Raw genomic sequence first — 26,609 nt, 5'->3', positions numbered from 1 at the left:
AAATATAAAGTAAAAATGGCCTTTATTCTAAGAACGTGGAGAAAAACTCCATGACCACTGGAGCCTGGCTTTCTCTGCTGGAGAAAAGCCAGGTGCCAGGTGTTCCAACCAGGACAACTTTATCACTGGTGAATGTCCACATGTTAGACTGGAAATCAAAGAGATAAGATGCTATGAGGAGGCAGGCCACTATCATATGTAAGGACCCAAGTGAGGTAGAAAGAAAGGTGACTTTGATTTAGATATGTCATTTTATCAGGACAACAGTGAGGTAGAATCATTACCACGGTGAGGTAGAATTCTGAAAAATAAGTGTGGGATTAAGAGCAGTGAAGTTATGAGAGGTGATTATTCCCTGAGGAGAGGTCCTAGTGCAGAGAGGACAGGTGTGAGTAATCTGAAGAATGATAGCCTTTAGAGAAGGATGTGTGACTACTGGGGCTAAGAGTTTGTATAGGGCCTGTGATCCTATATGGAAACAGTTATGTAAGTCAGTGATGATGTCTAAGGCCTGCTGATCTGGGAGAACAAGTTTACCCTTTTTTTTTTTTTTTTTTTTTATCGGTACTGGGGATCAAACTCATGACTGCCTGCTTGCAAGGCAGGCGCTTATGCTGCTGAGCTAAATCTTTAGCCCCGAGAACAAGTTTTGATCCCCGGAAAATCCATCCCTGAGGGTTTTGTGTGTTTCCTGATTTATGAAGTAACTGTAGTTGCTCTGATGAGTAATTGGGTTGAGGTAGACCGTTTGGGACTAACTGGAGAAGATGAGAACTATAGGGCCTTTGTGCAGCTAACTTGGCTTGTGAATCTGCAAAGACATTGCCTTGAGCAATGGGATCTGCAGAATTTTGGTCTCCTCTACAATGAATAACCACTGCCTGCTTTGGGAGTAGTGCTGCCTCTAGGAGTTTAAGGATAAGAGGCGCATTAATGATTGAAGTTCTGTGAGAGTTAATAAAACCCCATTCTTGCCAGATAGAGGCATGAGAGTATAAAATTCTAAATGTATACTTTGAATTAGTGTATATATTTATGACTTTGTCCTTTGCTAGGGAAAGAGCCCTTGTAAGGGCAATAAGTTCTGCCCTCTGGGAAGAGGTCCCAGGTGGCAGTGGATTTGCCTCTATGACTTTTGACTTGTTATATTGCATATCCTGCCTTTTTTGGCTGTCTGTGTTTGTTGAACTGCCATCTATGAACCATGTGTCAAAGGCTAAAGAGAGAGGTATGCTACTAATGTGAAAGAAAAGGGTGGGAGTCATCTGTAAGACCTCAATACAATCATGTTGAGAGTGGCCCTCTGAAGTGGGAAATAAAATTGCCACGTTAAGAGGACCACTAGTTGCAATAGAGATACAAGGGTCCTGAAAGAGGGGTAGATGTACCTGTTGAAGGTGAGAAGCAGTCTTCAGAGCAGGGAGTGCCTTATGTGAGATAAGCTCATTTAAATGATGAGGTGAGTGTACTGTAATAGACGGTCCTAATGTAAACTTCTTTGCTTCCTGTGTTAGTAAGGCTGCAGCCACCAACGCTTGGAGACAAGGTACCCATTCTTTTACTGTGTTGTCTAACTGCTTTGACACGTAGGCTACCACTTGAGAAGAGGGTCTCTTCTTGTGTTCTAGTACACATAAAGCATTGTAGCCCTGGGAGGCACTATATAGAGTGAAAGGTTGGGTGAGATCAGGAAGGGTAAGGGCTGGAGCTCTTAGGAGAGCCTCTTTTAGTTTATGAAAGGAGGCATGTGTGGGCATAGTAGGGTCTAGGGGTTCTGATAAGGGACCCTTAGAAGCCTTGTAGAGGGATTGAGCCAGAGCTGCAAAGTTAGGACTCCAGAGATGAAAGAAATTAGCTAAACCTAGGAAAGATGTAACCTGTTGTTTAGGTGTGGGCACCTGGAGATCTCAAAGAATAGCCTTATGATCTGTAGTGATGGAATGAGTGGTGGGGGTGAGAAAGAGACCTAGATATTTGACTTTTGGGTACGCTATTTGGGCTTTAGCAGGAAAGACCCTGTACCATGACTGGCAAGAAAATTAAGGACACTAGCTGAATGCTGTATGGCTAACATATAGGATGAAGAACATAAGAGAAGGCCATCTATGTAATGAAGGAGAGTGCTAGGTTTGAGTTCAAGTTCTGCAAGGTCAGCAGTAAGAGCTTGGCTAAAGAAGTGGGGACTGTCCTGAACCCTTGGGGGAGCACTGTCCAAGTAAGTTGTTGACCTGAGAGTATCTGGATCACTCCATGTAAATACAAAGAGATCCTGACAATCAGAGTGTAGGGGGATGGTAAAAAAAGCATTTTTAAGATCTACAACTGTAGGGGCTGGGGATTTAGCTCAGCAGCATAAGTGCCTACCTTGTAAGTGTGTGGTCATGAGTTTGATCCCCGGTACCAATAAAGGAGAAAAAGACCAAAAAAAAAAAAAAAAAAAAAAAGATGTACAATTGTGTAAAGTGAGTGGTGGAGGGAGGGATATGAGAGAGGATGGTATAAGGATTTGGTACCACTGGGTGGACTGGGGTAACAGCACTATTGATTTTCCTAAACAGTAAGATTTTCCTAGACAGTAAGACCCATCAGGCTCGAGTACTGGGAGAATGGGAGTATTATAGGGTGAATTGGTAGGTTTAAGACAAACATTGTCTAAAAGGTGCTTAATTATAGGTTTAAGGCCCTGTAAATATTTTGGAGCTATGGTATTGGGAAATGCAAGGATAATTTGAAGGATCCCCAAGAAGAAGTAAAATAGGCATGGCATGGGTAGCGTGGGGATTGGAAATATCCCAAACTATGGGATCTGTCGATGTCGCTCCCGGCCGGCAGGAAGGACACACGACAAAGTCTGGCAGTGGACAACCTTTTCTTTTATTTTCTCTCCGTACAGCCTGCCCTGGGATCGCTCCCAGCAGAAGCCTCCTCTGGTCCGCTCCCCGCGGCTCCTTCCGTGCTTCGCTCCGAAGCCTCTACCGGTCCGCTCTCCGCGGCTCCTTCCGGGCTTCTACTTCCCCCCAGGGGTGGCACCAGTATATATACGGATACAGTGTCCAATCATGTTAAAGTAAGCAAGGCAAGCTGATTGGCTAACATATTATTGAGCGGGTTGTTTACGCGGTAAGCAGGAAACTAACGTGCTCGATGGGAGGGGTAATCTAACTCAGGCTTTACTCTTTACCACAGGCCGCATGATCGCTATATGCGGCGGCTCGGCAATGTGGTGGCTCCCAACATCTCCCCCTTTTTTATTTTAAATAAGTCTACGCATCGCAGCCCGTCCTGAATTGAGTGTAGAGGCCTATGCCCTGATAGGAGGCCCACCAAGGGCTCTCGGCGTCGGCCCGGGTCGGCCGTCCCCGAGTCTGCCGAGGCCCCGAGGCCCTCGTCCTTTTTCCAGGGCCAGGAAGGAACCGGACGGAACCTGGATGCACACAGGCATACACTCATGTCGCTCCGCATGATCCCCCCGGGGCGACATTTGGTTCGGGCGGAACCTAGTAATTCAGTGGCTTTCGTGCGGTATGGGGTAGGGCCTGTCTTAGGTTGAGTCATGCTGGGGAGGCATGCTCTTACCCGTCATTGACTCATCTACCCTGCTATATCATAATTTTTTAGAGGAGGAGTGTGGGAAGCTCACCGTCCCTAGACTCGGTCGTAGGCTAGGCGAGCGAGCCATGCATATGCCTGAGGATCTTCTTGTCCATTTCGGGCTACCGCTATTTCTATTCATCTTGTTGGTTGGTCTGTGATGGATCTCCGGTAGGGCAGGTCTGATCTTCAGTCGAGGGCTTTGTCGCCCGTGTCAGTCTCTCCGGTACCCACAGTGGTTCTCGTCCCGGTTCCTGTGGGAAGACACAAACCGCACCTCGGTTCCAGCTGACCACTGGATCCGGGCCCATCCATTGTCCTGTCAGGACATCTTTCCACTTCACCCACCCTTTATGGTTGGGGGAAGGGTTGCAGTGCTCCACAGCTGGGGAGCAATTATCATTATTTAAATTTAAAAAATTGTGTGTGAATAGTGCCATGGATAATCGTGCCTTTGGGGCCAGGCCTTGGCCTACTCCCCCTTTTTGTTTAGCTAGAATTGCTTTGAGACTTCTATGGGCTCTTTCGATGATTCCTTGACCTTGGGGATTGTATGGGATACCATGTTTTAATTGAACCTCCATCATTTTGCAGAACTCATTGAAGGCTTTGCCTATATAGGCTGGTCCATTATCAGTCTTTAATATTTTTGGTTAGCCCCATGCGGCCCAAGCCGCCAGGCAATGATTGATCACATTAGACACTTTTTCACCTGTTTCTGCTGTTGCAAATATGACGTGAGAACAGGTGTCTGTGGAAACATGAACATATTTAAGAGTCCCAAACTCCTGTATATGTGTGATGTCCATCTGCCAAACATCACCAGGGATCAAACCTCGAGGGTTTACTCCCATCGGTATGGCAGGTTTGTATGTGGCACAGGAGCCACATAGTCGCACGATATCTCGTGCATCTGCTCTGGAAACATGGAAATGGTTTGCTAGTGTCCTGGCATTGACATGAAACTTATCATGGAAGGCACGGGCTCGCTCGATTGGTGTTAGTAAGGTGAAAATCCATAACGGGCGAGTGGCAGTGTCAGCAGCCGCATTCCCCTGTGCCATAGGCCCTGGCAGGGATGTATGTGCTCTTATGTGGGTGGTGAAGACCTTATGGTGTCTGTTCTGGAGCAATGTCTGGATAGACAGGAACAGCCCAGCCACTGTGGAAGTGGATCTAATTAAACCGGCAGTCTCAAGCACTTGCATAGCATTGACCACATACCTAGAATCGGAGACAATGTTAATGGCTCCTGAGAACCGTTCAAGAATCATTTTAACGATCTGCAGTTCCACCACCTGAGGCTGATCAGGTTCAAATTGTATGGTAACCGGGGGCTTGCCTAGGATCACATAGGCGCCTATCCCCGTCTTGGAGCCATCTGTATATATTGTAGTTGCTGGGACTAATGGCTCAGAGGCAGTAACCTTTGGAAAAATTACAGGGTGCTGAGTAACAAATGACAAGATAGGGTCTTTAGGGTATTGATTGTTTATATCCCCATGGAAAACACATCTCAAAATGGCCCAAGTATCTATGCAGGCAGCCAGGGTCTTGATCTGGCTGGCGGTATAGGGTACTCGGATGGCTTGTGGTCCTGAGCCAAAATGTTGGACAGCTCTATCATGCGCTTCAAGGGCCAATGAAGCGACTGCCTCTGGGTAATGCTCTATGACTTTTGCAGGTGAGACCTTAGGGTGTATCCACAGTAGTGGTCCTTTCTGCCAAATCACCGCTGTGGGCTGTAGACTAGTCTGTAGCAAACAGACATCAAAGGGTCGCCCTGGTTCAATTCTGTGTAAGGTAGCCCCACCTAAGGCTTCCTCCACTCTCTGTAAGGCAGCTCTTGCCTCAGGAGTGAGCCTCCTGTGGGAGGCTATATCTGGGTCTCCCTTCAGAAGGTCGAACAGGGGTTTGAGATCTGAATTTGGTATATGTAAATATGGCCTAATCCAATTAATGTCTCCCAATAGCTTTTGCATGTCATTTAGGGTCCTAACGCCATCCGTCCTAATGGTGACCTTCTGCGGAGAGACTAGCATAGGGGAGATTCTCGCGCCTAAGTAGGTCACCATTTCTCCTCCCTGAATCTTGTCGGGGGCAACATGCAGATTGGCTTGTCTCAGGGCCTCGACCAACTGGCCGAGCATATTATTTAGCATGTCTGGGTCCCTGCCGCTGAGCAAAAGGTCGTCCATGTAATGCACACATCTTATCTTGGGAAAGGATTTCCGTAGGGGGGCCAGTAGGGAATCAAGGTAAATCTGACACATAGTGGGACTGTTGGCCATACCTTGGGGCAGCGTTATCCACTCGTATCTGAGATCAGGGCTTTCTTGGTTAATGGTGGGTAAAGTAAAGGCGAACCTATGGGTGTCCTCTGGATGCAGGGGGATTGAGAAGAAACAGTCTCTAAGATCTATAACATAAATCGGCCAAGACTGAGGGATGGCTGAGAGAGCTGGCAGCCCCCTCTGGACCGCCCCCAGGGACTGCATCTGCGCGTTGACCGCCCTTAGATCATGGAGCAGCCTCCACTTGCCAGACTTTTTCTTAATTATAAAAATGGGGGTGTTCCATGGGGAGGTCGACGGCTTAATGTGTCCTAATCTAAGTTGTGCACTGACTATTTCTGACAAGGCTAATAGCTTCTCCTTAGGCAGGGGCCACTGAGGTAACCCAAACTGGATCATTTGATTTCCAGGTGATTTTGATCGAAGTGGGTAGGAGAGCTTCTTCAGCGGCCCCTAAGAAAAACCCAGCCCTTGCCTACCTTTTTTGTTCTCTACTGGTATTGGGGATGTCCGACCCTGTAGGGCATTGCCCAAGCCTTTGCCGGGGGTATATCCCTGGTTCCTGAGTATATCCTTAGCCTGGGGGGAGCAGTTTGACGTAAGCGTGACATCCATCTGAGTGAGGATGTCCCTTCCCCATAGAGACACTGGCAACTGCAACACAAATGGTTGGAAATGGCCCTGATGACCCTCCTCATCGCACCAGAGCAGGGTTGAAGCACTAACCTGAGGAGCTGACACCATCCCCAGGCCCTGCAGCGTGTTATCTGCAGTGTTGGTGGGCCAGTTGGAAGGCCAATCCTTTTTGGAGATAATGGAACAGTCAGCTCCTGTATCTAGGAGCCCTGTTATATTCTTGCCATTGACCTTAAGTGAGAGCATGGGCCTTTTATCAAGTGTCATATGGAGTCCCTCGAAGACTTCCCCTGAGGAACCGAAACCTTGACTTTCTCTAATTTTCTGCTTTGAGGGAAATCTCTTGTGGAGACTGGGGAGCAGCAAGAGCTGCGCTATCTTGTCTCCTTTATTGATTACCATAGTACCCACAAGAGATTGAACCATAATTTTAATATGTCCTGTGTAGTCTGAGTCTATGACCCCCGGGACTACTGTGAGACCCTGAAGGGCCGTGGAGGATCTCCCGATCACCAGACCCACGGAATTTTCGGGTAACGGTCCCTTAAAGGTGGTTTCAACCACTTGAACACCCATGTCAGGCACTAATATAAGTCTGGAGGCGACACTGAGGTCCACACCTGCTGACCCAGGGGTGGCCCTTGTTGAAGGCTGCCATCCTGAGCTGTCCTGTCTCTGGGGCGGGGGCCCGCCTGTGAGGAGGGCCCCCTCTGGCCGTTTTTTGGCTCTCTAGCATCTCGTCCACAAATACGGTTGCCCTGAGCATCAAAGACCGACCTACACTCCTCAGCTTTGTGTGATCCCTTCTTGCATCGCCCACAAACATATGGTTCTTCATTCCTAGGACGGGGCCTAGCATCTGCATTGTTTGGGCAGTGACGTTTAATGTGTCCTGGCTCCCCGCAGGCAAAACACCCTCTGGCCTTACATTCCCCTCCTGACCCGCGAGGTCCCCTCTGCTGTACAGCCGCGGCCAGGAGAGCAGCCACTCCCGAGTTGGAGAGCGGCCCCCCTATCTCTCTGCATATCCTAATCCAGGTGTTGAGGTCCTTGTTCTTATGAGGGGCTATCACTGCCTTGCACTCCTTTGTACATTGCTCGAAATCAGCTGCCTTACCAGCGGTCGAGCCACTCCCGGATCAGAAAATATTTTATCGGCAGCATCTTGCATTCGGGCCACAAAGTCAACAAATGGCTCTGTGGTACCCTGAATTATTTTTGAAAGACACAAGGAGGCTGTTCCGGCACCACTTACCTGCTTCCAGGCGCGGAGCCCTATGGCATTGATTTGTTCATAGACAGCGCCGGGGAACTGAGTCTGATCATCAGCGTGCCGACCTTTTCCCATAAGCATTTCCTTGTTCCACCCCCGGTTTCCCCGACTGGCGTTTCTCTCAGCCTGCTCTGCAGAGAACTCTGCTTACCAGGCTCGCCAATCCAGGTAACTACCCGAGGGCAGACACGCCTTTGCCAGCTGAATCCAGTCCGCGGGGGTGAGGGGCCCAGAAGACAGGTTCTCCAGCATGGCAATGGTGTAAGGCGCAGTCGGCCCAAAGGTTGTAACTGCATTTTTAAGTTCTCTAATCTGCTTTATCTCAAAAGGCTCCCATGCATTACGTCCCTGGCCCATAGCTACTTGTACAGGAAATATCCCGTAGGGGCCACTATCTATCCCAGGTGGTGGATGTACCTCATGAGACAAACGTCCCCCCTGCCAAAGCCGCCTGTAAAAATACCGACCCGCCGGCGGCGGAGCATAAGACGGCGGCCGTGATTGGGCGGAAAATGGGGGCCCGTGCATCACTTCCTGTTCTGGCGAAAGGGGAGGGAGCTCCCACGCGGCCGCCTCGTGGCGAGGGATCGCTTCCGGGAACAGCTCCCAAGGTGGGGCGGAAGGCTTCGCCTCCCTCTCGCGCCAGGGGGCGCTCAGGAGCTCTCTACTCCTCTGCAGACCAAGTTGAGCGGAGCGCAATTCGCGGCGCAACGCTGGGAAAGAACCCTGCGACTCCTTATCGAGCGGCCTATCCTCTTGGCATCTAGGCTCCTTGGTCTCATCGTTGTTTAAGCCTTCCTCGTTCTCGGAGTCAGACGACTCCGAGGCCTGAGCCCCGTCTTCCTCCTTTATATCTTTGTCTCCTTTGACGGACCCCTCCCGGGAGCTCCCTGACTGGGCCTGTTCGAATGCCCTACGCACTTTAATGAGCTCTTGAGAACCTTCCCTGCAACCACCCTCGCTCTTCAAGCATGCATATATCATTTCCCACAGTGGCCGAGCGAAGACCGAAGCCCCGCCCTCCCTTTCCGCTAGAGAAAGATCCCTGCCCAACTTCTCCCACGAGGGCAGGTTTAAGTGCCCTGTGGGCAAGAACCAGGGAGCGAAACTATCAATCTCCTCAAAAAAGCTCTCCAGCGTTTTGCGTCCCACCTTGAGGTCTCTGGACTTTAAGAGCTTCCGGAGGACCTGTACCAAGGGCTGGGTGTCGTTACTCGGTACGTTACCCATATTTAATATGTTACTCACCGCGTGAGGCCCAAAAATCCGCCACTTACGCGTGAGCCTGAGGGGAGTCTAAAAACCCTGTAGGTGCGCGCCACCCAGGGCCCAGGTTTATCCCCTACTCACCTGTCTCGCAGTGCTGTATCAAGGAACGTTGTCCACTACCACGTCTCGGGGGTGATCAGTTGTTCCCCGTGCGGGCCACCAAATGTCGATGTCGCTCCCGGCCGGCAGGAAGGACACACGACAAAGTCTGGCAGTGGACAACCTTTTCTTTTATTTTCTCTCCGTACAGCCTGCCCTGGGATCGCTCCCAGCCGAAGCCTCCTCTGGTCCGCTCCCCGCGGCTCCTTCCGTGCTTCGCTCCGAAGCCTCTACCGGTCCGCTCTCCGCGGCTCCTTCCGGGCTTCGCTCCGAAGCCTCTACCAGTCCGCTCTCCGCGGCTCCTTCCGGGCTTCTACTTCCCCCCAGGGGTGGCACCAGTATATATACGGATACAGTGTCCAATCATGTTAAAGTAAGCAAGGCAAGCTGATTGGCTAACATATTATTGAGCGGGTTGTTTACGCGGTAAGCAGGAAACTAACGTGCTCGATGGGAGGGGTAATCTAACTCAGGCTTTACTCTTTACCACAGGCCGCATGATCGCTATATGCGGCGGCTCGGCAATGTGGTGGCTCCCAACAGGGATCAACCAGAGAAGAAGGAAGGGGAGGGGATGACTTTGTGGCACACTGTGAGGCTGTTTGGAGGACTAGAGCTGTGGGGAGGGAGAAGGTAAAGGAGAAGTTAAGCTTTTGAAGGAGATCTCTACCTAAAAGGGGTGTGAGGCATGTTGGAATGACTAGGAAGCTATAGGTAAAGAAGAGAGTCTGGAATCTACATGGAATACACCTTGTCTGCAATGGCTGCAAAGGTTGGCCATCAACACCAACTACAGAGATTGAGGACTTAATACAAGGACCCAAAAACTCAGGAAGTACACTATAAGTCGCCCCCGTGTCTATAAGTACAGATAGTGTCTTACCTGAGATCTTCAATGAGACTTGGGGCTCCTAAAAGAATACCTTAATGGGGCTGTGGGCCCCAAATGCTGTCAATCTTCAGCAAAAAGTCCAAGCAGATCAGTCAGTGATGAATCTGGTGGTGATGGAGTCTCCTGTGAGGGCAAGGAGTTAGATGATGGCTTACCCACTCTCTGGAAGCTAGGAGAGTCACTCTTCCAGTGGCCTTTAAGATTGCAATAGGGGCAAGGCCCCAAGGGAATTCCAGGACTGGGACATTCTCTTGCCCACTGTCCTTTTTTTGTTGCACTTGAAGCATGGTCCAGGAGGGACTTGGGCAGCTACACTTTGTTTTGGCTTTTCTGTCTTGGGAGCCCAAAGTGCCACTGCTAAGAGATTAGATTGATGGTTAGCAAATTTCTCTTTTTGTGCCTCTTTTTCCTCTTTTTGAGTTTTTCTCTGTTGTTGAAAACATGGAAAGCTAAATTAAGAAGGTTTCCTTGTGGGTTTTAAGGCACATGTTCAGCCTTTGGTAACTTTGCACGAATATCAGGAGCAGACAGAAATAAAATAAGAGTTAACAACAATCATCCTTTCATGAGAATCTGGGTTTACATTAGTAAACTTAATTAAGGTGTCCCTAAGCCAATTTAAGAACACAGCTGGATTTTCATTAGCCTCCTGGACCTGTTCTAAAAGTTTGTTATAGTTAGTATGTTTGTGAGCAATTTTATTAAGGCCCACAATTAGACATTCAATCATCTTATGTATTTTATAAGAACCTTCTTCATTTTGGTAACTCCAGTTAGGATCTTGTTCCGGCACCGCAGCAGGCCCAGGGTCATTTTCAGAGGTATTTGCCTTGTGTCTGTGATCAGCTTCTTCTTGAGCTGCTTGCCACAGCTGAGCTTGCTCTTGTGAGCTGAGGGTGGAGTTCAGAATCACATAAATATCTTTGAAATGTGAATCATAACAATTAGTTATAAATTCAAAGTCTCTGATGTAATTCTATGGATCAACAGAGAAGCAACCTAATTTATGGCTAATCTGAGACAAGTCAGAAAGGGAGAAAGGTACATGTATATTAACAGTCCCTCAGGATCAGCCTGTTCCTGAAGTGGGAGCAGAGATTGAGGCGGAGAAGACTGTGGAGTAGATAGCCATCAAGCAGCCAACATCCATCAGGCATGTGTGGGCAATTACCCGACAATTGGCTACAAATCGGCCGCTCATCACCATGAGACAAGCAAACACAGGCTGCTGGAGGGTCACCTAGCTGCTGCTGGTGACACAATGAGTCATCATGTGACCCGCAGCAGGGTGCTTATTGCTGATCACACGAGGAGCCACAAGGGAGCAGTCATTGACCGTGAGATCCATCCCAAGATGGTGGCACCCTATTATGTAGTGGAGGGCCACAAAATGGTGGCTGTCCTCCATGCAAGCTGCAGCAACCATGTGGCTTGCCAGAAGGCTGAAATGCTGGAGACCAAGTATGGTGAGCTAGGGGAGAAAATGCTGACACAGGGGAAGGAGACAAAGAACCCTCAGACAGGACAGACAGCTTGGGTGAGGGGAGACTGGGGAGAAATGCTAGGGTAAGGATTAGAGACCCTAGGGGATGGAGGAGGAGAGAACAGCACAGGGGTACAGAAACCTTTGGCTGAGAAGATTGTGGGGTTTGACCTCAGGGGTGGGGGGTAAAGATGGGGGGGTACATCATCTAAGGTGTCTTGAGGGGAGGAGGAGAAACTTGTGGTGCAGTGGAGTTAGCTAAAAATATTTGAGCAGGTATACATGATTTAATGAGAGAAGAGCATGTCCGTAGGGTAAGGAAAGCCTGTACATATGGAATTTCTGCTAACTTGTCACCAGTGTAACAAAAGTCATATAAATTTTTGAGAATACAGAGGTCAAACATCCTCTTTTTAGACTATGCACTGCCATTAAGTTTGTAGGTTGGCCAAGCCTCCTGGCAGTAAAAGATTAATTGTTTAATTATTATGGTTTTCTTTAGGCCAAGGGTACCAAGTTGACAAACTAGGCACCCCAGAGCTCTGTTTTTTGGGGAAAGGAAAAAGTATTTCCCATGATGGGATGAAAAGTGAGCCAAAAGGAACAATTTAAGGGTTGAGAACGCTGGCCCTCCCCCAAGGAATGTGTCCCAGACCATACCTGACCTAAAGAGATTGTCACCTATTTTGGGAGCATGACAAAAAAAGGCCAACTTGAACCCAGTGGTCACCACCAAAAGGCACGGGTCAGGGTCCCAGAAGACCACAGTAATGGCTCTGCTTTGAACTGTCTGCGGAACATGAAAACTGCTACCTCAGTCCAGGGACAGAATGAGTAATCCAGCATGAGCCTGGCCGATGGCCATGGAAAAAACCCCAGATGGAAGTTGGCTCACCTGAGGTAAATGAATTAGGCCGGTGTTGTTTGCACGCTGGTGGTGACAAGTTGAGCAGCTCCAAGTGTTGAGAAATGAGGAATTAATCCAAGATGCAGTCCAGCCTGTGAATTAGCAGGGGAACTCAAACTGGGGAGTCACTCATGCTGCCTTCCTAGTCAAGGAACCAAATGATAGGATTTTCAGTGCAATGAAGGGAAACTATAAAGTAGGGCCTTTATTCTAAGAACGTGCAGAGAAACTCCATGACCACTGGGGCCTGGCTTTCTCTGCTGAAAACATGGTGTGAGGGGCATACATACAGTTTCCAACTGGGGTGGTGCTTAAGGTGGCCTTGTTGATGTGTGGGCAGCTGATTGAGACTCTTTCCACGCCACAGGTAAGTTGTCATAGGGGAGGGAAAAGTGACCTCAAGGTAAACGTCCCTTGGTCCCGCCTCCCACTGCCATAATATTTTATCTAGGGCAAAATCCTTTCAAGCTGTACTTTTAGTTACTCTGGAAACTGAGGCAGGAAGATTATAAGTTTGAGGTCAGCTTTGGTATCTTAAGAACCTGTGTCAAAATAAAAAGAGAAGAAGGCTGGAAATATAGCTGAGTGCTAAAACAGTTGCCTATCATGTACAAGAAGCCATGGGTTCAATTCTCAATACTGGGAGAAGGAGAAGGAGTAGAAGAGTGGGTGATATGGATGACAGACAAAGCAAGGAAAAGCAGGTGAGAGAAGAGGGGACAGCGGCTGGTGGCCAGAGCAGTAAGGAAGGTGCTCAGGGAAAATCCCTATAAGGTGAGACCTGTGTAAAGTGAGTCCCTCCCACCAGGAAGAAAGACTGGACCAGCGGCAGCCTCCTATCAGGGGAAACAAGACCAGATGGTCACATCCCTGCCTCAGTCACCCCCCTTGCTCCCTGCTAGCTCTACAGCCTCACCCACTTCCCAGTTTTTGCTTCTTGCTTTCAGTGTGGATTTTCCTGAGTGATACGAATGGAATCATGTTAGGACACTTCAAGAGCCTCCAACAGCTTCCCATCACTCGGAACAGCACCATGAGTCCTCCCTCGCCTGGCTGGCAAGGCTCCTTCAGGCTTATTCATGCTTCCTCACCAGCCTCTTTCTTTAAGCAGGCTGTGTACACACTAGCCCAGGCTGTGCCTAGGCTGACCCTAGTCCTAGAGCTCCCAGGAGTCACCCTGGTGCTCTGGTCATAAGTTTTAGAAACTTTGTGGCTCTTTCTGTTGCTCCATATCCAAGAGACTGGCAAGTTCCAGCAGTCATCTCTGTTCCAAGGAGATGCCCAAGGCAGTTTCTTATCACTTGCACCAGTGACGCTAATCTAAGCCACTACCTTGTCTCACCTACATTACCACAGCCACTTTGATTGATGACTTGCATCCCATACACTAGCCTTTACCTAGTAGCCAAAAGGATATTTTTTAAAAAATACATTCACCATTCAGAAAATATGCATTGAGCCCAGCTACATGCCACGGTCATTTGCACTGCTGAAAATTTAACAGTGAACAGAGTAGACAAGGTCCCTGGTTTCAGTTAAACAAGGGCTTGGGGAAGAAAATGCAAACGTTTTTCTTTGTTCATGTTAATAAGAAGTCAATTTAATTAGTCAATATTATGAAAATATTTGTATTAGATTAACAACAGCCACTGATACCCTATTACTGCTTCTTAAAAAGTCTAATTTGCAAGTTCAGATTCAGGATGTTATATTTTCCCAGAATTGGAATGCTCTGAGTCCAGCTGGTGGTAGATGCCTTGATATCATATTGCAAACTACAGTATGTGCATTGTACATAAGATCTGGTCTTGAACAATAAAATTTCTAGACATTTGCAAATGAAAAATACAATTCTTTACCAAAACATTTGCATGCCAACACTGCATGTGGATAAGATGCTGATAAAGCAAGCTTTTCAGGAAAACACATGGAAAAATATGTGGTTATTGATGTATATTTATTCCAAAAAGGATTAGAGGGGAACAAGTACACAGAGTTAGTTAATTTTAACTGTCATCAATCACAATTTAAAGTTGGCCTTATTCTAAAAATTTGATTAAAATCCTTCTTCCAAGCCACCCTTAATTTTTACTTCGGGTATTTGTTCCAAGCACCTGGAGGGCAAAGATTTTGGTTTATTTTTCATTTGACCCCAGTACTGATAAATAGTCCCTGAATAAAGAATAAAGCTTTAATGAATGAATGAATGAATGAATGAATGAATAAAAAATTTTCTAAAGCAAACTTTAATTTCAAATCCCCAGACCAATTAAAATGAATATTGGCATAAAAATACCTGTTTAGCTTTTCATGGGGATCTTGACAAGAACAGAATGATGACTGCTCTTTCATAGTCAAGCTAGTATTTTCTCTGGGGGCTGTCAGGTCTTCTTCCAAAACCCCATAATTCAAGAGAGTTCAGATGTAGGAGACAGAGAATATTCTAATCATTTTAAACAGAAATATTATTTAACATCAGAAAAGAGAAAGCTGAAAAATTGCCACTGTGGGTGATTCCCAGGATAACATCCCAGGCCCAGCCAGACAGGGTAGCTGCAGTCCATGTGGGTAAATCTGAAACTAATGAGCTGAGACTTTTCTGACAAGGATTACAGGATGGAACATGATGAGCTTCTTAACTTTGACAAAAATATTCACTTCAGTTATTATTATTATTATATTCTAAGATGTGTTCTGAAGATTATGAAGGAGACTTGGGACCACAGTCAGATGCTGATGCAGACTTCTGTGAGGTCTGTGCCATGAATCAGACTAAATTTTCTATCCTTAAGTTGCTTTTCTCAGGTATTTTGTCATAGTGACACACATCTGACTGACCATTCTTGCTCTAGGAACAGTACTCTATCTAATCCCTGGTCCAACACAGAAAGGTTAAAGAACTCCTCCCAAGAGGACAATGCTATCTATAATTTCCTGTAATTTCTATCCTCTTAGAAAAATCCAGACAAAAAAAAGTAAGGGGCTGGGGATTTAGCTCAGCGGCATAAGTGCCTGCCTTGCAAGCAAGCTGTCATGAGTTCGATCCCTGGTACCAATAAAAACAAAAAAGACAAAAAAAATCCATTTCACTTTATGTCCATTTAAGAATTACTATTTTTGTCATAAATTATCATAACAAAATTAGTGCACTGTGTTAATAATTTATTTCTGGGCAGTGTGATTGGTGGTGACATTTACTTTCTTTTTAGGCTTGTGTGTTATTTTCAAAATTGTCTAATCAATATTACTATGGTAACTAAGCAAAAGAAAACATATCTTAAAAATACCAACTCTGCACTGAAGCTGCTACATCTCATCCAATTCAATGACAAAGGCAAAAAAAAAAAAAATAGAAGTCTGTGTTTGTTAAGACAAGGAGACCACAACAATTTAGATGAATCAAACAAAATTTTTTGAAAGATGCAAATTACAACAATGTGGCTGGCGATACAGTTTAGTAATAAGGCATGTGCTTAACCATATAAACCACTGAATTCCATTAGCAGTATACACACACACACACACACACACACACTCACAATGTTCAGGCTCAGGGAACAGCAATTTGATTTTAACTCTGTAGTCACCAGAGAAGCCCTTTAAAATTTTTTTTTTGCCTACAGTCAAAGACTGTAGGTTTTGACAGTTAGTTCCCATTTCTGATTTCCTACATGTATGTTATGTACTCTGAACAATGGCACAACAGACAAAGGGCAAGTGCCCCCCAGAAAGAGAACCATTCAGATGCCCACCTAGCCACTTACCTCTTGGCAATGTTGGTATTGTCTGGACTGTGGAGAAGCACTGGTAGGTTTTTGTTTTGTTTTTATTAGATGCAGGCACAGAACTGCAAGTTGGGTTGCAATCAAACTTTGTAGTTTGGAATGGTTGTCCTCCTTCTCACTGTGGAGTACAGATGGAACAGCGTATTGTTTTTGCCACCCATTATAAACACACAGTCATTAGCAGACATCCAGAGGTTAAACATTCCAACCTCCTTCCCTTGAGGGTGGCCCTAACTAATGAGAGTTGATCAGGGTTTCCTGCTTGAGTTGGGTAGAACTGACAGGCACTAACTGGGGTGCTCCAATGACTAGGCTAGAGTGTGTCACTCTTCCTTTTGGCTCCAATGTGAGCTGATTGAACAGGGAGCTGACTCCTCCTCCAGATATCTGAGGGGACTCTAGAAATCTTGAGGGCATGACTTCCTTTCAGGACCTGGAAAAGTACTTCCTCCATTTGCAAGGATCATGACTGATGACCAAAGAGGTCAGCATAGTCAGACTTCCTGGCTGGTGGACCAGATATTACAGTAAACAGAAACATCAAAATATCAACCAGGATTTGTAGGCATATTTACTTACATCAATGGACACTGACAAGGTAGCAATCCTTATAAAAATGTTAGGCCCTGATCCTTGGTAGTTTGAGGCATATATGGCAGAAGTAAGCAGAAAGTACAGAAGCAGAGTATGCTATGGTTTGTGTCTGGATGTCCCCCCCCCCAAAGTCTCATGCAGTCTTGGGTGGCAGGACTTTTGAGGGTGGCTGAATCTAGAGTTTGTGACTGGCTCACTGTCTACTGCTGAAATTGGTAGTCAGTGCTGCACCTGCCCTGGGTGGGTAACCTGCACACAATATGAGACAGTGAAAGAGATTTTCTCCTCTATTTTGCTTTTTTGCTGTTGTCACTTTTGATATCTGCCTCAACTGCCATGCACAGCTGCCCCTAAGCCATGCCTAGCTCATCCTAGGAAATTAAATGACTTAATGAAATCCTGTCTCAAAATAACAAAAGAAGTGGGATGGCTCAGTGAAAAGGTTAAGGATTCAATCCCAGTATCACTAAAAAAAAGAGAGAATTCTTTACATATTTTGAATACAAGCCTCATAACTCATTTTTCATTTTATCATTTGAAGAAAAGTTTTTAATTTGATGCAATTAAAAATCTGCTAACTTTTCCTTCTGTTGCTGGTGCTTTAATTCTACCTGAGTGTTTGTAAGTCCTTAATGTGTATAAGTCCTACAATTTTGCATTCAGGGGTTAAAATGGATTAAGGAGAAAATAGAGACGTGAAAGAAAAGGAAGAGATTAGAAGTAAAATTGGAGGACAAAGAGGGATCACACCAACTTTGGGAAATTAATGCATAAAATTGAAGGAAAAGAGAGATGGAAGAAATAAAAGGAAGAACAGAACAGAACCACGCCCTCAAAGAAGCTCAGGACCACATTCACGTGCATATAAAGGTGAAAGAGAAAAAAAAAGAAAAGAAAAAACTAAAACAAATAGTCCACCTCCAGGATTCTCTCTGGTTTCACTAGTAGACAACTGTCGCGGTCGCTTCTGGCCGGCGGAAGGACACACGACAAAGTCTGGGAGTGGACAACCTTTTCTTTTTATTCTTCTTCTCCGTACAGCCTGCCCTGGGTTCTCCCAGCTGAAGCCTCCTTTGGTCCGCTCTCCGCGGCTCCTCTTGTGCTTCAGTCTGCCCCGAAGCCTCTATCGGTCCGCTCTCCGCGGCTCCTTCTGGGCTTCTACTTCCGGGCTTCTACCTGGCTTCTACTTCCTCCCAGGGGTGGCACCAGTATATATACGGGTACAGTGTCCAATCATGTTAAAGTAAGCAAGGCAAGCTGATTGGCTAACATCATCAGTTGCCAGGCAGACTATATTGTTGAGCGGGTTGCTTACGCGGTAAGCAGGAAACTGGCGTACTCGATGGGAGGGGTAATCTACCTCAGGCTTTGCTCTTTACTACAGGCCGCACGTCCGCCAAGTAAGGCGACCGGGCTCGGGGCTGCGGCTCCCAACAGACAACCTGTGGAGACAGAGTCTTGAATCATGTAGATCTATCCCAATAATCCAGCAGTAGCTTTTTGGTGTGGTAGTGAATAATCTCAAGGCCTGCCTTGAGATCAGACTCATCAGGCTCGGCATGGCCCAAGCAATTTCTACAAGTCTGAGCCCAGCTGGGAGCCACTATATGGAGCTAACAGAAGTTCTAGATTCTGAGCTCAGTTGACCCATGTCAACATGGCTCCTGGCCAATCTCTCTCACTGGTAAAAATTATTTTTTTAAAGGCCCCAAACATTTAAAGGCTCAGGAGCCAGGTGTGGTGGTGCACACTTACAATCCTAGCACTTGAGAGACTGAGGAAGGAGGATTGCTGTAGGGAGTGGCTCAGAATGGCTGCTGCTGCCCTGCCCCTCCCATCCGAGGGCATTTTGTGTGTCAGCCTACATTTTCCATGATCCTCCCCTTGCCTACAATGCACATGACATAAGCAACTTTCCGCTTCAGCCCACATTTCCCATGATCCTCATGTCTGCCTACATTACCCATAATCCTCTCCTGCTTACGTCATATATCCAGATGTGATGATGACCTATCAGATAACACTCTGCCTTCTTCCTGCCCCATTGGCCCGCCTCCACCCTATATAAGTTGTAGCCATTTTAAAAATAAATGAGGTTTGAATGGAATCCCACCAAGCCTTCGTCTCTCTTTTCTCTTGCCCTGCCCTTCATCCCCGTTCCCCTCTCCAGGCAAAGGCCCACGGACCAATCTGTGGGACAGATCAAGTGGCGCCCAACCGTGGGGCAGACCTGGAACAAGGGATAATGACGTGGGACCGTTCACGGGAGTAAAGCGCTGGCCAGCGTGACTGTTTCGGGACTTCGTTCCTGTGATCTGTGCAGACGGCCACCTTACGTCTCACCTGAATTACGGTAGGTGAACGGAATTAGCATGGGGCAAGCACTCAGTGAGCACGAATTGTTCATGATTGGCCTCTGGGAGGCACTCAAGGCTAGAGAGATTAAGGTTAAGACAAAGAATTGATAAAGTACTTTCAGTTTATACATTCAGTGTGTCCATGGTTCCCCCTAAGGGGTACCATTAATTTAAACAGGTGGAAAAGAGTAGGAGACACTTTTAAAGACTATTATGAAGTTTTTGGCCCAAAAAAGATTCCCGTAACTGCTTTTTCATATTGGGTTTTAATCTCTGAGCTGCTGACACAACATCACGCAGATCCCCAGGTCGCCCAGGGTGAGGCTGCATTATTTGCCTCCCACAATTGTACTCCGCCTCCACCGGGCTTATCTAAGGCGCCCAGCCCTCCCGGCTCCGTGGTCCTTGATCCTGGAGCCTTTTCAAGATGGTGGCGTGCCGCCACTCCCTTTGTCTGGAGGCCACGAGGGTACTCAAAATGGCATGCACTGCCCCGGTACTCAAAATGGCGCTGCCTCCATACTGACTCTGGTGGTTAAAAAAAAAAAAGAAAGAAAAGAAAAGAAAAAAAATAGGGGCTGGAGGTTTAGCTCAGCGGCAAAAGCGCCTGCCTTGCAAGCAGGCAGTCGTGAGTTTGATCCCCGGTACTGATAAAAAGGAAAAAGCCAAAAAGAAAACCAAACAAACAAACAAAAAATAACAGCGATTAGATGATGCAGAAGAAATTCATTCTAAAACCAAGTCAAGAAAACAACTGGGTAGGATCATGCTGAAAGGAGATAATATTACTCTGACTAGAAATGGTCAGTGAATTAAGACAGCAGTGAGAAGCAATGGCAGGCAATTAAGATAAATGTCAATTACAGTGTGTACCCATAAAAGGCAGCTGATTAAATGGTTTGCCTTGGGAGTATTTGTGAAATGTTTGTTCGTATTGTTTTGTCTACCCTTATGTTTTTACTGGGGGCAATAAATGTAGGGTTGTTTTTATTAAAAAAGACAAAAAAAAATGGCACTGCCATGCTCCCTTCTCCATACCACCATATCTACCCTAGAAATGGGAGCTTATCCATTCTTACAAGTCGAGGTTAAAAAAAAAAAAAATAAATAAATAAAGAAAGAAAGAAAGAAAGAAAGAAAGAAAGAAAGAAATGGGAGCTTAGTCACTGGAAAGACCGAGAGGTGGTTTGGACTTGGGTAGGATCAGGAAGTCCATGGTTTGCGCCCACACCCTGTTGGTTCTTTCCAGAGCTCCAATGTCCCAGATAAAGTCAATTCTACCTTTGTCCCACAGCAACAGGGGGCAGATCATATTGTAACTCCCCGGGAGAATATTTTTGTGCTCGTTGGGGCTGCGAAACAGTTGCAACAGGGTGGCAACCCGCCTTCCCCGATAAACACCTTAAACTGACATGGGCCGCTGGGGTGCAGCATAGATGACTACCCACCGCCAATCAAAGACCCTGTCAGGTTCTAAACATCCCTGTCACCACTCCTGAAGACCCTGGCTGGCTGACAGGACGCACTTGGGGACTTCGAGTTTGAGTCAGGCAAAAACAGGGGAAATCTTATTCTCATAAAAAAAGTTCCCCTACAGATTTCATCCATGCCCATAGGCCCAAATCCTGCTCTAAAGCCAAAATATAATCCAAATCCAAAATACAATCAGTCCAATACAGATCCTGTTACTGCTGTTCAAACAACCACAGTAAGTCACCCAACCATAAGGGTTTCTCAAGCCCTGCCACACCAGCAGATCATATACCTGCCCCTCAATATTCACATTCTAACCTATTCAGTTTGACTAAAGGGGCACACACGGCTTTAAATCATATCCAACCTGATCTCACCCAATCCTGTTGGCTATGCTTGGCTGCTCCTCCCCCATATTACGAAGGAAAGGCCCTCAATTTAACCTTTCACAGTTCTTCTAGCTCATCTGCCTGTGACTGGGGCAATCACCACAAGCTGACTCTCCCTGACGTCTCAGGTAGAGGGACTGGTCTTGGGGACTCCAGCCATCCACCAGCATTGGCAGCACAACTCTGTGCCCAGCTTCATTCAGAGTTCAAGCCAAATAATTACCTCATTCCACCCCCAGGAACGTCTTGGGCCTGCAATTTTGGCCTCTCACCCTGTATAGCAACTACTGTTTTTAACAAGTCTACAGATTTTTGTGTTCTTGAACAGGTTCTTCCTCAAATAGCCTTCCACCCAGGAGACTACTACCTCCAGGCATCGCAGACCGGCTATATATTTAAGAGAGAACCTGCGACACTCACCTTAGCTGTATTACTAGGGTTAGGAGTCACAACGGGAATAGGAACAGGGACTATGGCTCTAGTGTTGGGAAATCAGCATCTAGCTCAATTACAGGCAGCAGTAGATCAGGATTTAAAAGAAATAGAAACATCTGTGATGGCTCTACAGGCGTCCCTGACGTCTCTATCTGAGGTAGTCCTACAGAATAGAAGAGGGCTAGACCTCCTATTTATGAAGGAGGGTGGCTTATGTGCTGCCCTCAAGGAAGAGTGTTGTTTTTATGCTGACCACTCAGGAGTCGTCAAAGAGTCCATGAGTAAACTAAGAGAGTGCCTCAAAGAGAGAGAAAAAGAGCGCCTTGGAGCCACCACCTTCTCCTTCATGTGGGGGGTCTCTTCCCTTACATTGCCCCCCTCTTGGGACCCCTAGCTGCCTTGCTGTTACTGCTTACTGTAGGACCTTTATTTGTCAGAGGATCATGACGCTCATTAATAACGTTAATAACAGGATTGACACATTTATGGCAAAGCCCATTCAGGTACATTACCACCGGTTGGAAATGGCAGAACAACAAACTTATCAGGAAAGATCACCCACCGATGGCCCACATGATACTGTGGCCCTACTGCCCTGAGGCACTGGACAGGCAGCCAGAGATGGGCAACTAGGACACATATGTAGTGCCAATCAGCCACCTAAGACAGGTCCAGGACCAACAGCTGTCCTGCAGGCCCATGACGGGTAAGGCTCGATTGGGTTCATATGAGGAGTCCTTGACCCAAGACAGGCACTGTCCTCCCAGGGCCTTCCATGTTCCTAAAAAATATACATAATAAGGGAGGAGATGCAGGGAGCGGCTCAGAATGGCAGCTGCTGCCCTCCCCCTCCCACCTGAAGGCATTTTGTGTGTCAGGCTACATTTCCCATGATCCTCCCCTTGCCTACAATGTGCATGAAGTAAGCAACTTCCTGCTTCAGCCTACATTTCCCATGATCCTCTCCTTCTTACGTCATATATCCGGATGTGAGGATGACCTATCAGATAACACTCTGTGCCCTCTTTCTGCCTCATTGGCCCGCCTCCACCCTATATAAGTTGTAGCCATTTTAAAAATAAACGAGGTTTGAATGGAATCCCGCCAAGCCTTCATCTCTCTTTTCTCTTGCCCTGCCCTTCATCCCTGTTCCCCTCTCCAGGCAAAGGCCAACGGACTGATCTGCGGGACGGATCAGATTGCTGTGAGTTTGAAGTCAGCCTAGATTACAAAGTGAGCTGAAGTCCAGCTGAACTGCATAATGAAACCCTATCTCAAAAAGACAAAAAAAAAAGAGCCCTCAGGAAATGAACCTAAAAGCAAATGAAGAAATATTTAAGAAACAAATTTACAAATGTCCAGTAAGCAAATGATAATGAGAATACACCTAAACAAAATGACTAAATCCAGCGGGCAATGAGCTGGAACAATCTGAAAGCCCTCCACCAGGCCTCTCTGAAGTGGTAACAACAAAGCAATTGAATGAGACTATGGAAAAAAATGGAATCAGAAGTAATCTCTCAGATAACTACAGAGATTACCATGCTTAGAAATGTCAGAGCAGATATAGACAAAAAAATTGGTAGGCTTAAGAAAATTATGGAAGTTCAGCATAGGAAAGACATAGAATCCTTAAAGCAGATAGCCAGGAGAATAAAAACTTCATTGAAAACATTCAAAGCAGATTAGGCCAATGTGAGGCAGAATCTCAGATATTGAAGACAGGCTTATAGTCAGTGATCAGGAAAAGAAAAATATATCAAAAATAGCAAGGGACCATGAAAAATCAATCCAGAAGCTGCTAGATGTTACAAAGAAAAATAACTTGAGATTGATTGGCATCAATGAAAACTCAGGAGGTACCATAAATGAAAAAATGTTCATAGACATCAGGGCAGAAAACTTTCTTGGCAGAGAACAAGAATTTGACACAAAGATAAATGAGTTTTATGGAGCTCCAGTTAGCAATGATCAAAAAAACTATGCAGGCACATCATAGTTAAGATTTTAGAAATTAAACTCAAGAATAGAATCTTAAAAGCTATTAGAGACAAGAAACAATTCACCTATAAAGGAAAGCCCATAAGAATCACAGCTGACTTCTCAGCACAAACTCTCAAATCAAGGAGAGTTTGAACTACTCCAAGTTCTGAAGGATAACAACTTTCAACCCAGATTGATGTACCCCACAAAACTATCTTTCAAAATTGATGTAGAAATAAGACACTTCCATGACAAAGAACATCTGAAGAAATTTCTGACCACCAAACCAGCACTCCAAAATGTTCTAGAAAGAGGTAACAAGGACTACCACTCCATGAACCCCCATAGATGGAATCCACCAGAGAAAGCAAACAATTAAAAGGAAGGGAACAAAGAGGAGAAGCCAACAACATGAAAATGATAAGTCAATACATGTAAGTTATAACCATCAATTTTAATGGTCTCACTTCACCAGTTAAAAGACATGGACTGGCAGGATAAATCAAGAAGCAAGATCCAACAATATCCTGCATACAAGAAGCATTTAATTCAAAAAGAAATTCACTGGCTGAAAATCAAATGATGGAAAACAATACTTCATGTTATAGGAACCCTGGAACAAGCAGGGTTTGCTATTCTACTTGCAGATAAAGTAAACTCCAAGCCAGGACTGATTAAGAAAGATAAAGAAGGTCACTACATTCTCATAAAGGGAACAATCCAAGAGGAAAGATAACAATCATAAATATACATACAAGAAATACCAATGCATCCAGCTACGTAAAACAAATATAATGGACATGAAAAATCAAATAAGACTTAACACAATTCTGTTGGGAGACCTCAATACCCCATGGTCACAAAAAGACAGATCAACTAGCAAAAAAATCAATAATGAAATATTAGAACTAAGGAAAACTTTTAAATACAAAGAGTTAGTAGGTGTCTATAGAGTGTTCCACCCCACTACATCAGAATACACATTCTTCTCATCTGCACATGGAGCATTCTCCAAAATAGACCACGTAGTGGCTCATAGAACATGCTTAAGTAAATGCAAGAGAATTGAAATTATCCCATGCATACTATCAGACCACAGTGCAGTGAAATTGGAAACCCCTGGCAAAAGAAACCAGAAGAATTTCATACATACATGGAAATTACATAGCATCCTAATAAACAACCAATGGGTCACAGGTGAAATTAAAGAATAAATTAGAAAGTTTTTATAATTGAATGATAATGATAATGCAACATACTGGAACTTTTAGGACACAATGAAAGCAGTCTTATCAGTAAATGCCCATATCAGGAAAACACAGCAAGTGTATATAAACAACTTAATGGTGAACCTCAACTTTCTAGAAAAAGAGGGGCAAGCTAAACCAAAAACTCATACAAGGGAGAAAATTTTAAAGGTCAGAGCAAAAATTAATGCATTGGAGACTAAAAAACAGTACAAAGAATCAATGAATCAAAGAATTAGTTCTTTGGTGGAAGTAATAAAATCCAAAAAGTGTAATTGTTATTGTAAAAAAGAGAGGAAAAGAAAGTGGTCTAAAGGATATAACTGCATGTATATTTAAGTGTGTAGGATAGAAAATCATATTACTGAGTTTTTATTGAATCATTGAACAGAACTGTCTGCAGTCTCACTGTATGGATGTCCACTTTGTATGCTTTAATTTTGTAATTAGGACAACTGTTTCTAAGATCACAATATGTAATCTGTTAACTAGTGATTTCTTACAGTATATTATTTTTCTTGAAATTCTGTATTACTTGTACCCTTTTACTGCTTTGTTTTTTTCTTTCTTCTCTTTAAATAAAAAAGAATTAGTTCTTTGAAAGATTAAACAAAATTGACAAACTGTTATCCAATCTTATAAAAAAAGATAAGACTGAAATCCACACAATTAGGAATTAAAAGGGTGAAATCACAATAGATCCTGCAGAAATCCAGAAGATCATCTATATCTACTTTGAAAATTTGTATTCTAATAAGATGGAAAATAAAGAAAAAATGGATAGATTCTTAGATACATATGAATTACAAAGCTGAAGCAAGAAGATATAAAAATCCTAATAAAAACTCCAATATCAATCAATGAAACCAAAGATATAATTAAGAACTTACCAACAAAGAAAAGCCCAGGCCCTAATGGATTCATTGCTGAATTCTACAAAAAAACTTAGAGAAAACCTAATACCATTACTCCTCAACCTCTTTAAGGAAATTGAAAGGGATGCAATACTCCCAAACTCATTCCTGGAATCTATTATTACCCTGATACCAAAACCAGAGAATGACTCAACTAAGAAGGAGAATTATAGGCCAATCTCCCTAATGAACACTGATGCAAAAATTTTCAATAAGATACTGGCAAACAGACTATAGCAAATCATCAAGAAAATGTATACCTTGCTCAAGTAGGATTCATCCCAGAGATGCAGGGATGATTCAACATACATAAATTCATAAATGTAATACACCATATTAACAGCCAAGAACAAAAATCATACAGTCATCTCAATGGATACAGAAAAGCTTTTGACAAAGTGCATTTATGATAGAAATTCTACAGAAAATTGGAATAGGTGATCTTTATCTCAATCTGATAAAAGCCATTTAAGACAAACAGCCAACATCATACTAAATGAACGAAAACTGAAATCTATCTCTCTAAAATCAAGAACAAGATGAAGATGTCCATTGTCTCCTCTCTTTTACAACATACTCCTGGAAACTTTAGGCAGAACAATTAAACAAGTGAGAGAAATAAATGGAATAAAGATAGGAAAGGAACAAATTAAACTATTGTTATTTGCAGATGACATGATTCTCTACGTAGAAGACCTCAAAAACTCTGCCAAAAGACTATTGGATTTAATAAGTAAATTCAGTAATATAGCTGGATAAAAAGTCAACTATCCAAAATCAATAGCCAGGGCTGGGGATTTAGCTCAGTGGCATAAGCGCCTGTCTTGCAAGCAGGCAGTCGTGAGTTCAATCCCCGGTACCGGTAAAAATGAAAAAGACAAAAAAAAAAAAAAATCAATAGCCTCTTTGTATACAAATAACAAACTCGCTGCAAGAAATATGAGGGAAATAACACACTTCACAATAGCATCCAGAAAAATGAAGTACC

At 44.9% G+C, this 26,609-nt stretch overlaps 1 long non-coding RNA gene across 1 annotated transcript; it reads left to right on the top strand.

Moving 5' to 3' along the window:
- Positions 1–18,836: 18,836 nt before the first annotated feature.
- LOC134473210 (uncharacterized) lies at positions 18,837–25,322 on the top strand. Its single transcript, XR_010043336.1, has 2 exons — positions 18,837–19,176; positions 22,640–25,322. It is a non-coding gene; the product is annotated as an uncharacterized LOC134473210 (long non-coding RNA).
- Positions 25,323–26,609: the final 1,287 nt, after the last annotated feature.

This window comes from Cavia porcellus, unplaced genomic scaffold (genome assembly GCF_034190915.1).
Source record: "Cavia porcellus strain 051 isolate PalLab524CR breed Dunkin Hartley unplaced genomic scaffold, mCavPor4.1 scaffold_26, whole genome shotgun sequence".
Lineage (NCBI taxonomy): Eukaryota > Metazoa > Chordata > Mammalia > Rodentia > Caviidae > Cavia > Cavia porcellus.
The sequence above is the reverse complement of the archived record's forward strand: the minus strand, read 5'-3'. Positions and strand labels throughout refer to the sequence as shown.